Here is a 9293-nt window from a genome sequence, read left to right on the forward strand (position 1 = left end):
ACCTGGAAGAAGCTCCTGGCTCCTGGCTTCAACCTGGCCCAGCCTTGGCCATTGAAGCCATGTGGGGAGTGAACCAGAGAATGGAATATCCCTCTCTCTCTAACTATACCTTTCAGATAAATAAATTACTTTTTAAAAAAAAAAGTGGAAGTAAAAGATAATGTGCGTTTTCAACGAATGTGTTAAAGCATCCTTATATAGTTTGGTTAAAAATAACAATTTAATCTTTTTCCAGGATAATTCAAAATAACATTAAAAAAAAAGAATATTTATTTATTTGAGAAATAGAGTTACAAAGAGGGAGAGACAGAGAAGTCTTCCTTCCATTGGTTCAATACCCAAATGGCTGCAACAGCCATAGCTGGGCTGATCCCAAGCCAGAAGCCAGGAGCCAGGAGCCAGGAGTTTCTGAGTCTCCCATGTGGATGCAGGGGCCCAAGGACTTGAGCCATCTTCTACTGCTTTTCCAGGCCATAGCAGAGAGCTGGAATTGGAAGAGGAGCAGCTGGGACTTGAACTGGTGCCCATATGGGATGTCGGCACTGCAGGCAGCGGCTTTACCCGTTATGCCACAGTGCTGGCCCCCAAAATTACATACTGGAAAAAGATTTATTTACTTATTTGAAAGGCAGAATTACAAACATGATTTCTGTTATATTTCTATTGACAGTGTTGATCTACACAATTATAGCTGCCACCCACTGCATATCTACTGTGAGCCAACTAATTTTATATCAGTTATTTGTAATTTTCTTGAGAGAAGTATTACAGATAAGGAACTAAGGGTTCAAAAGTTATATTGAACCCGGTGTGCCAGCGCCGCAAGGTGGAGGATTAGCCTAGTGAGCCGCGGCGCCGGCTCAAAAGTTATATCAACTTATTTTCCCAGAGATCTTTTAGAATATTAGCTATGCATCAGGAGTTACTGTAGGAAACATTTGTTGCAACAGTTAGAGCACTGCTTGGGATGCCTGTCCCCAGGAAAATGCCTCACAAGGGAAGCCTAGATGGAGTTCTGGTCTCCCGGATTCAGCCTGGCCCAGCCCTGGCTACTGCAGGCATTTAGGGAGTGAACCAGCAGACTCTCTGTCTTTCTGCCTTTCCAATAAAATAGTCATTTATTTTATTTTCTTAAAGATTTGGGGCCAGCGTTGTGGTACGGCGGGTTAAGCTGATGCCTGCAATGCTGGCATACCTTATGACCGCCAGTTCAATTCCTGGCTGTTCCACTTCTGATCCAGCTCCCTGCTAATGTGCCTGGGAAAGCAATAGAAGATTGCCCAAGTGCTTGGGCTCCTGCACCTATGTGGGAGACCTGGATGAAGCTTCTGGCTCCTGGCTTTGGTCTGACCCAGCCCTGGCCATTGCAGCCATTTGGGAAGTGAACCAGTGGATGGAAGTTCTCTCTCTCACTCTCTCTCTCTGTGTCTTTCTACCAACTGCCATCTCCAACTTTCACTCTGCCCTTCAAACTAGTAAATAAATCTTAAAATAAATAAATAAACCAAAGGCTACAGTAGGAGTTCAAGACAGAGCTTACCAATACAAAGCAAGACACTAAAAACTAGGCAGAAAATTTGACCCGAAAAGATCAAGCATTTGAACAGTTCAAGCCTCGAAATATTTCCTGGACTCTGTAAGAGTTATCTGAGCAGGCAGTCAAAAACTACCATCTATCTTCACAGCACAGTAATTCATGTCTGTTCCTTACTTTCTGCCAATTTAACCTAAGGGAAGTGGGCATCTGTAACTGGCAGAGTGGGATTGCAGGACTTTTACATCTAACTCAGATAAGGCAAATTAGCTTTATTTTTTTGCCAAAACAGAATGCTTAGCTGAGCCAGACAACAATTTTGTAGCCTGAACTATTTGCATTGGCTCTCTCTGCCTTCCGAAATCATTCCCGCAATTGTGAATTCTGAATTTAAGCATAGCTGCACAAGCAAGACAGAGTTAAGGAAAGAACTAGAAACTGGCTGTATTTGGGATGAATGCACATATTAGTAAAGATAACCTCACTCAGTGAGCCTGTTTTCATGGACACAAGTGCTTTAAGAAAAAAAGCATCCTCAAGGTCAAACGTTGTGCAGGCCAAGACTCTCCTCTGAGAGGTAAATGACGATTTAAAGCAGTTACCCAGTTTCAGATGAAAACAAATATAAATCAATCACAAGGACCCCCAGTCGTCATGTCATGAGAAAAAGAAGGCTCGATCCTAACCCTCCAGGTTGGTTTATTTACTTTGATGGAACTCACTGGAAAATTGTTGAACTCCACGCTTCACTATGCCTGTGTCGATGTGTTTTCTGGGCACTGGATGTAGATCCTGTCAGTCAGGCACTTTCCTGGAGCACTAAAATGTACAGATTACATACTTCAAAGGCAGGCTGCAACCACTGTAGCTGAAATTTACACAAATCTGTGCTGCAAGTAACTGGATAAACAATGAGACTAATGACCTTGTTCTGCATTAATCTCCATATGGCTCAGTTGGTATTGCTGTTGCCTTTAGGCAAGAAGGTTGTGGCTTTGGCTTCTAGCCTCAAACCAGGGATTAGGTGCTTGCCCAACGCTGACAGAGCCCAGAAAGCCTGAGAATACAACCGAGACCATCCATTTTATGAAATGCATCTACCACGATTTGAGAAACACCTCTGTTACCGTATCCACTGAGAAAACAGATTTATAAAAATCAGTAAATCCCTTAGCCATGCCTCCCCCTTCAGAGAGTTTATTTTCTTCAATAGAGGGCCAAAGATTTTCCATGAGTATTTTCATGGACTCTCCATTGCCCCTCAAAAAAAAAAAAAAAAAAAACCAGACAACCCCTTAGTACATTAGTCCACATTCCTCTTTGGGTCCAGAATAAATCTCAGAAAGGCTGCATCTGTTACAGAAAAGTGAAAAGAGGGATTGAAGTTGACCAGTGAGCTTGATAGGCATCTACAGCATCCACTTCTAATCTGGGACCTTTGGGAAAGATATGTTAAAAATAGAAGGTGTGTCTTAAGTACCAACAAAAATTGCTATAGAGGCCCTTCAACATGATTTGCAGAGGCTGAGTGTTGTCGGTAGCAGGAGGTGGCTGAAAGCCATGGAGCATCTCAGATGGATTTGCAACCTGGGTAGCCTTTGGCTACATGGCAGGAGACAGAAACAGCAAAATCGCACCCCTGCTCCCATCACTCAGTACACATGACACACTGAGAAGTTCATATTGGGAAGCTGAGTCCAAGGAATGAGTCTATCAGCTGGGTTACCTGAGGTTAGAAAGGATCGCACACGAAGTACACCCAGCTAAATACCCCACATGTGGTACCCCCAGCACTGCACACTGAGCCCAAGCCAACCTTACTTCATTGTAAACTTGAGGTATCTCTGTCCAGGACAGTGTAATCACATTCTGTAATAAACACAGATCCTGGTGGGATTTGCAGATGCACCAAAACACCTTTTATTTACCTTTCTAGCCACCTCCCAACATCCCTGAGTTCTTATTGCTGTTTGGGAGCATGTTACCTCTATACACATTACCCACTTCTCAGGCCATCATCACACCGCAGGGCTATTTCCAGAGATCTAAGATGCATCTAATGCCTCACAAAAATAGTTTTCAGCACCATTTTTCTTCATCTTCTTATGAATTCATTAAGAGTCCATCATACTAATCCTCCACCTTGCGGCGCCGGCACACCGGGTTCTAGTCCCGGTCGGGGCACCGATCCTGTCCCGGTTGCCCCTCTTCCAGGCCAGCTCTCTGCTGTGGCCAGGGAGTGCAGTGGAGGATGGCCCAAGTGCTTGGGCCCTGCACCCCATGGGAGACCAGGATAAGCACCTGGCTCCTGCCATCGGATCAGCGCGGTGCGCTCGCAGCGCGCCAACCGCGGCGGCCATTGGAGGGTGAACCAACGGCAAAAGGAAGACCTTTCTCTCTGTCTCCCTCTACTGTCCACTCTGCCTGTCAAAAATTAAAATAAATAAATAAATAAAATAATAATAATAAAAAAAAGAGTCCATCATAAAGGAGAGAGTTGAGGCACATTCCCTCCCTCCTTGGAATGCTGGCCTCTCATCACACTCTGAAGGCAACAAATGCCTTTGTAACCCAACTGCTGGGGGTGTGAGCTGGCTATAGCAGTGGACATGCGACATGCGACTGTGAGGCTGTCCCTGTTTGCTCCCACAGTAGGGTTTCTGGAGTTGTACAAGTCTCCAAGTTTAAAAGAAAAAAAATTAAGATTTTATTTATTTGTAAGGCAGAGTTACAGGGTCGGGGAGGGGAGAGAGAGAATCTTTCATCTGCTGGGCTGGTTCACTCCTCAAATGGCTACAATGGTCAGGGCCGGGCCAAGCCAAAGCTAGGAGCTAGGAAATAGGACTTTCTTCCCGGTTTGCCACGTGGTTCAGGGGCTCAAGGACTTGGGCCACCTTCTGCTGCTTTCCCAAGCACATCAGTAGGGAGCTGGTTGGGAAGTGGAACAGCAGGGACTCAACAAGTGCCCACATGGGATGCTAGCACTGCAGGAGGTGTCTTAACCTGCTAAGCCACAACGCTGGACTCAAATCTTTGGCTTTGCAATAAACAGGTTCCCTGAAACGGGTCACCTTTGCATACTGCCCTAACATTTTCTTATATTTGTACATGCCCTCATGTGCGCTGTCTCACTGAAGACATGATTAATTTACTCCCATTTTTCTGAGAAGAAACTGAGTCTGGGAGAAGTGAAATGTTTTTCCTGAGGTCACCAATGGCATGGGGCGGGGGGAGGGGGGGAGGTCAGAGCCCACCAGCTGACTTTTTATATTAGGTACTTGCAAAGCAACAGAATATCCCTCAAGGAGTATACTCAAGAATGGAGACCCTGGGGGCGCAGATGTTTGGCACAGCTTGGGAACCCCTAGATGCCCTATCAGAGAATGCCTGGGTTCCCATCTGGGCTCTGCTCTCCAGCCCAGCTTCCTGCTAACGAGCACTTTGGAAGGCAGCAAGTGATAGCTCAAGTAGTTGCGTCCCTGCTACCCAGTTGGCAGACCTAGATTGAGTTCCCAGCTTCTGGTTATGGCCTGGCCCAGCCTTGGCTGTTGCAGGCGATTGGGGAGTGAATTAGCAGATAGGGGATCTCTATCTGCCTTCTAAATAAATAAAATATTTTTTTAAGAAAAGAAAGGACATTACAGTTTTTAAACCATAAACACAGAAGCTTTTCTGACTAGTTTTAAGAAAAGCTCACGAAAGCCTATCAATCAGATAGCTTCAAATCACAGACAGCAAAGATTCTAGTGGGTGCTTTGATAAAAACAGCAACATTGGCTTTCCGGACTCTGACTTCTGTAGAAGAAAACTACGCAGTCCCCACAGGGCCTACAGACAAAAAGCACCACGTGCAAGGAACACGTGTCCTGTCGGGCTTCTCCTCCCAAGCGTGGCCGCGTCAGAAAGTGCGAGGCATACTGAAATAAGACAGTATTTATGGCCGAAGAAATTCAGTTTCACATAACGGTAATTACCAACAAGATATTTTCCCCTAATAAAATTACTGCAAAACAAAATCTGGAGAAACTAAGTGTTTCCCTATGTTCTCTTTATATTATTCCATGTGCTCAAGAGTGAATTCGGGAGAGGGAGAGCAAGCGAGCACAAAGAGGGGAGAGAGAGACAGCGAGCGAGCCAGGGCGAGACGGCCTCTGCTGAGGGTTGGTTTTGCTTTAGAAACTGGAATGTGTCCAGGCTTGATTTTTATTTTCAATTCACATTTCAGATCCAGCTCCCCAAACTCTTTGATCTTTCTCCCTGTCTCCTTACCCGGAAGAGAACCCTTGGCCTTCTCAGCTGGGAGCTGGGAGCACACGTGGAAAGGCTGGCTCGGATCCATATTCTTGCCAAATTTAGTCACACAAAGGGGCCTGCGAGGGAAAAAAGAAAGGATGAAAGCCGCAGCCGCCGCGACTTCAAAGGCCGCGCCGCCGCGCCGGGCCCTGCGCAGGCGCCGCCCTCCGCGGATATAAAGCGCGGCTGGCGCGCGCGGGCGGCTTCTCCGCGCGTCCCCGGCCCGGGGGTGGGGGCCCGGCTGCGGGGAGGGGGGGGGCGGCCCCCGAGTCCTGCCGGCCCCCGAGGCCGGTGCCCTCGCCAACTTAAGGCCCCCGAGAAAAAGTTTTCGGGAAGGAGGGGAAAGAATGCCACGCTCGGCCCCCTGAGCAACCGTTCTGCGGCGCAAATAAGCTCCGGCTCCGACCTCCGTGGTGGGAGGCATCCCTCGTGCGGGCGTAGCGTGGGCCCCTCGGTGTAGCGGCTCGCGTTCCCGTCACGGGGCTCTTTCTGACTCGATCCCCGACCCGGTGCGCGACCCCCATGCCCCCGGTTTCCTCCCTCTCCCTCAGGGACGCCGCTGGACGCCAACGCCTGCCTCCCGGGTGGGTGGCGGAGCCCACAAAATGGGTGTGTGTGTGGTATGCACCTTCGTCGCGGGCCCTAGGAGGATTCGGGCCCCTGCCTTGGTCCCGCGCCGCCAAGCGTGGGAGAGGCCCCGCACGTTGGAGCGCGTCGGCTTGCGTGCAGCCGCGGACGCCAAAGTGCGGCCGAGCCGCGGAAGCCAGACGTCCGCAGGCGGCCAGATTTGGGAAGGACGCTTGCTCTGTGCCACGAGTTCTGTTACCCCAAGGGTGGGGGGTGGGGGTGTCTGAGTGTGTCTCGGAGAAAGCCAGAGGCGGGAGAACCCGTGGGACGCAAACTGCCACTTCCCCCCCACCCCGCCACTTTCTTTCCTGCATGCCAGCTCTGCTTAAACTAGGGCTGCCCACAGCTCGGGTTGGCTTGTGAGGCTGGGGGCGCCGGCGAGGGGGTCGGAGTTCCGCCTCCGCTACAGCCTTGTTCGTTTCCTCGTCCTCCTCTCTAGCTGGTTCGGCGGCATCCTCTTCCGTAGGGCCCCTGGCTTTGGGATCCCACCAAAGTGGCAGCTGGGAGAGAGTCCAGGCCACACAAAGCGGCCAACCCGGAGCCTGGGCAGGGGGTTCGCACCGAGGGGGCGGGGAGGGCCGTGAGGGGCACCGTGCTCGCCTCCAGTCCCTGTAATTAAGAACTCGCTGGACTGTGTGCAGCCGACTGGGCTTGGCAGCAGTCGCCGTGGGGGGAGGGGGCCTCGCCCTGAGATGGGTGTGGGTCCTGCTCCTCGCCCTGGCCCCCCGCGGGCAGCCAGGCCCGTCTCCGCTCCCCCGCGCCTCCGTTCCGGCAGGGTGGGCGCCTCGCCCCCACGCACAGCGTGGTGCAGAAGGAAGTGTTGATATAAAACAAGTTAGCTCCCAAACGAAACCCAAACCAACCAAAGCCACCGGGAGGGGGAAAACCAACAGCAATCCGGCCAGCCCCTAGCAATTGTTTCACGGTCGGAATTCAATCACATCAAAACGCCCCCCTGAAACCCACATCCTGAAGGAGCGAACCTCCAACAGCCGGCCTCCCGTCGCTTGCTCGAGTTCACACGAACAACCTGCCTCTGCATCCGAGGGAAGGGGCGGCGGGCGGCCGCGCTCCTCCGGCGCCGCACCCGCCACATCCCGGACCCAGGCACCCACTCGCCGCACCCGAAGAGGCGGCTGCTTATGCTAATAGCAGCCCCCGCACGAATTAGAGGAGACAGCCCGGCGACCGAAATGCCTTTGCCAGAACTACACCAAACCTGTTGGGAGGGAGGAACGTCTTCCCGGGGTTCCTTCGCCCCCTGGGGTCCTTCTGTTTTTTCCTGCCAGAGAGACAGACGTCACGCCTCTCTGACAACGCTTTCAAAAATGTGGGTGCATGGTTTTTCCTAAAGCTTTTGCAGCCCCATCGGAAGATTGTTATGATGCTAAAGACAATCAGCCCACGCCACGCACACGGCGGAGGGGACAAACAGCCACGAAAACCGAGTGAGGCACTGCCTGATTTCGTTAGAAACAGTGTTGCCGAAGGAGAGACTTGCAGCAAAGCGCCAAATGCGGCCACCTACCCTCGGCCCTAAGAGTGAATAGTTCCCACTAGTTATTGTTCCCCAAATTCTCATCTTCTCGAGCTCCTAATCTCCAGGACACCTGGAGTTGGGCTCCACAGGACTCAGGGAGTCCAGATAATTAACGTGAAGGAGAAAATGCGATTCGAATTAGTCGCAGCACTTAAGGGGGGGGGGGGGATGCTGGAGTCGTCATTTAATCTCTTCTTGGCTTCCAGAAAATACCCTGTGGCCATTCTTAGTGCCCCCTCCCCCTCCTCGGGAGTTTGATGAAAAGGAACGTCTATTCTGGCTGCTTTGGGGAAACTACATCTTCCTGTTCTTTTTCTATAAAATTGGCTCCGATATGGGAAGACTTAGTAACTTTGTTTAACCGTATCTATTTTCAAACGGGCTGTGTGACATATTCGCATCTATGGGACACAGGCTTACACTGCCGCCTCATTTCAGTGGAAGTTGCACGCCACCACCATCTAAAAAAAATTGGGTTGCTTTCCCATTTTTAAAAATTATTGCCTTGCACACGATAGCAGAATATCGTCTTCTCTGAGGCATAGCGTTGTCAGATATTTAAAGTGGATTTAATATTTTGCTTTTCCTGGCTCCCTTTATCAGCCCCTTAATTTTACCAGAATCTTCCGGAAAGAATTTACCTGTGACTACTGACCACGTTCTATGGGACTACCTGAACCCTTTAAAATGATAGTTTCAAAAATTGCTTCCTAGTGAATCCCCATCTCCCAAAGTAGTAGTTATCAGCAGGTGAAGTTTTAAGTGCTCATTGACTCATACAAGGTCCAGCAGCCCGCAGTTTCACCGGTAGGAAAAGAAAAGGGAATTTTACCTGACGATTACCGAAAAATAAAGCTAGAGTCTGACTGTGTCGTGTTTTCCTTATTTTCAATTCAAGGGAGATGAAGATACATTTCTTCCTGCCTCCTGTTTACTGTTCTGAGGTTTTATAGATGGCTACTGTATTGGACATGATTTTGCCTGGATTTTAAACTGAGGGTGTTTGAGAGCCAAGGTACAAAATGTGTCTTCCAACTTTAGCTTCGCTTATACTGTAACTTTCACAAAGCATCTCCTTAAAAGTTCTGTCCTTGTACAAAATGCATCAAAGAGACGGTGGAGACTGGGGAATTTTGGGGGTTGGATTCGGATTTGCACCTTCAGCGCCCAGTCCAAGGTGCCAGGGACTGCCCTTGTCCTCCCTCTCTCTTCTGGTTTCGCTCTCCTGGGTCCCGTTGCCTTCTCCTCCTCGGGTTGTCTTTTTCGTTCTCTACGAGGTTCCCACACGCTGGGGCACGT

The sequence above is a fragment of the Lepus europaeus genome, chromosome 8 (assembly GCF_033115175.1).
Source record: "Lepus europaeus isolate LE1 chromosome 8, mLepTim1.pri, whole genome shotgun sequence".
Taxonomy (NCBI): Eukaryota; Metazoa; Chordata; class Mammalia; order Lagomorpha; family Leporidae; genus Lepus; species Lepus europaeus.